The sequence below is a fragment of the Heterodontus francisci genome, chromosome 21 (genome assembly GCF_036365525.1).
Source record: "Heterodontus francisci isolate sHetFra1 chromosome 21, sHetFra1.hap1, whole genome shotgun sequence".
NCBI lineage: Eukaryota > Metazoa > Chordata > Chondrichthyes > Heterodontiformes > Heterodontidae > Heterodontus > Heterodontus francisci.
Genome location: NC_090391.1, coordinates 31315650 through 31318763, shown reverse-complemented (window position 1 = coordinate 31318763; position 3114 = coordinate 31315650). Strand labels below are relative to the sequence as shown.

At 43.3% G+C, this 3114-nt stretch overlaps 1 non-coding gene across 1 annotated transcript; it reads right to left on the bottom strand.

The window, feature by feature from the left end:
- Positions 1-1100: 1100 nt before the first annotated feature.
- trnas-gcu (transfer RNA serine (anticodon GCU)) lies at positions 1101-1182 on the bottom strand. The gene has a single exon. It is a non-coding gene; the product is annotated as a tRNA-Ser (tRNA).
- Positions 1183-3114: the final 1932 nt, after the last annotated feature.

Sequence of the window (3114 nt, the reverse complement as noted above, 5' to 3'; positions counted from 1 at the left end):
CACCCAGCCTAATCTCACCTTCCAGCATTTGGCCCACAGCCCTGCAGGTTACAGCACTTGAGGTGCATGTCCATAGACCTTGTTTAATGATGTGAGGCTTTCTGCCTCTGCCTCTTTTACAGGCAGTAAATTCCAGACTTCAACTACCCTCCGGGTGAAAATAAGCTTTTCTTCTTTTCCCCTCTAATCTTTCTACCAGTCACTTTAAATATATGTGCTTTAGTCACTGAAGTCTCTGCTAAGGTAAATAGGCCATTATCAGGCACTCTATCCAGGCCCCTAAAAACTTTGTACATCTCAATCCAAACCCCACTCATCCTTATATTTTCCAATGAAAACAACCACAGCCCATCCAATCTTTCCTCACACTTGCATTTTTCCCAAACATGGCAACATCCTCATAAATTTTGTCTATAATCTGTCCAGTGCAATTACATCCTTTCTGTATTAAGGTGACCACAATGGCACACAGTACTCAAGTTGAGGCTGAACTAATGACTTATACAGTCCCAGCATAATATCCCTGCCCTTATACCTGTACCTCAACGAATAAAGGAAATCATTCCATATGCCCTCTTAACGACCTTATCAACCTGTCCTCCTACTTTCACGGATCTGAGGACATTAACTCCAATGCGCCTCACGTCCTTTGCACCTCTCTGTATTTTCCCATTAATCGTGTATTGCTTTGCCTTGTTTCGCCTCCCCAAATGCATCAACTCACACTTCTCTGGTTAAATTTCATTTGTCATTTTTCAGCCCACCTGACCAGTCTATTGATATCTTCCTGTAGCTTACAGCTATCCTCCTCTCCATCAACCACATGACAAATGTTTGTGCGGTCATTAAATTGTTGATCATGCCCCTGCATTTATATCCAAATCGTGAATATATTCCGCAAAATGAAGAGCACCTGGTACTGAGCCGTGTGGGGCACCACTGGAAACTGCCTTCCAGGCACCAATACACAGGACTACAATTACCCATTGTTTTCTGCCACTGAGGCAATTTTACATCAAGCTTGCTATATTTCTCTGGATCCCATGGTGTTCACTTTCCAAAGCAGTCCACCATTTGGGACCTTGTCAAAAGCAGATAGATGACAAGAATGGGATTCGAACCCACGCGTGCAGAGCACAACGGGTTAGCAATCCATCGCCTTAACCAATCGGCCACCTCGTCGTACGACTGCAGCAGTACCGAGACGGAAAAAAAATGTCTCACCGCATACAGAATGATCGCTACTGATTGAATTCATCACTCACAGACAGAATCAGAGACTGATAGACACAGAATGTTTCCCATATTCACATACTGTGCAAATATTGTCAGAGCCAGAATGAATCACATACTCAGACACAACCACTGGAGAATGACAGATGAGGAATGAATCTCACACTCACATCCAATCCCAGAAACTGACAGGTGCACACTGGATTTCGGTCACATACCGGAGGAGAAAGTGGCAGAAACAGAATGATTCCCACCCCGACACATATAGCCAGAGACTATTAGATAATCTGCATTTGCATTAATCCGCCAAACACACAGACAGTAACAGAACTAATCCAACACACGCACATAGTGCCATAGGGTGACAGGGACAGAATTCACCCAACACACATACACAGCCCCAGAGACTGACAGTTACAAAATTATTCCACCAGAGAGTAACAGACGCTGAATTAATCCAACACATACGCACAAACAGTCCCAGAGACGGGCAGTTACAAAATTATTCCACCAGACAGTGACAGACGCTGAATTAATCCAACACACACACACAGTCCCAAAGACGGGCAGTTACAGAATTATTCCACAGAGAGTGACAGACACTGAATTAAACCAACACAAATACACTATGCCAGAGAGTGACTGACACAAAATTAATTTGACATAATATAATAGAGACTGTTTGATAATGTCCGAATCTCACTCCAATTAGTTGTCCAATCAGGTCCATTTTTAGTGTCGTCAGAAAACTTCTTGATCATGCCCTCACATTTACATCCAAATCATGAATATAGACCACAAAAATCAGGGCACCAACTACTGAGCCGTGCTGGACACCACTGGAAACATCCTTCCAGTCGCAAATACACGGGATTACAATTACCCTTTGCTTTCTGCCACTGATTCAATTTTCCATCCAGCGTGCTACATTTTCTTGGCTCTCAAGGGATTTTAACCAATCCTACATTTTGGACCTTGTCAAAAACAGACGAACAACAGAATGGAATTTGAAATAAAAACAAGAAATGCTGGAAACACTCAGCAAGTCTGGCAGCATCTGTGGAGAGAGAAGCAGAGTTAACGTTTCAGGTCAGTGACCCTTCTTCAGAACTGGCAAGTATTAGAAATGTAAAAGGTTATAAGCAGTTAAAGTGGGGATGGGGCAAGAGATAACAAAGGAGAAGGTGTAGATAGGACATGGTCACAGAATAGCTGACCATAAGGTCATGGAGCAAAGATAGGTTAATGGTGTTTTGAAAGGCAAAGGATTAGTACAGAAAGGGTGTTAAAGGACTTAAAATTGAACAGCCACAAGTGCAAACATGAAAAAAACAGTGGGAAAGCAAACTGAACAAACTGAGATGAAATGAAATAAAACAGACACACAAAAAATATGGAAAAAAAAGGAAAAGGAAAAAGTAACTGAAATTAAAAGTAAAATGAATGGCCCGTCATGCTCTGAAATTATTGAACTCAATGTTCAGTCCGGCAGGCTGTAGTGTGCCTAATCGGTAAATGAGATGCAGTTCCTCGAGCTTGCGTTGATGTTCTCTGGAACACTGCAGCAATCCCAGGACAGAGATGTGAGCATGAGAGCAGGTGTGAGTGTTGAAATGGCAAGCAACAGGAAGCTCAGGGTCCTGCTTGTGGACTGAGCGGAGGTGTTCCACAAAGTGGTCACCCAGTCTGCATTTGGTCTCCCCAGTGTCGAGGAGACCACATTGTGAGTAGCGAATACAGAATACTACACTGAAAGAAGCACAAGTAAATCGCTGCTTCACCTGAAAGGAGTGTTTGTGGCCTGGTATAGTGAGCAGAGAGGAGGTAAATGGGCAGGAATTACACCTCCTGTGATTGCAGGGGAAGGTGCCGTGGGAAGGA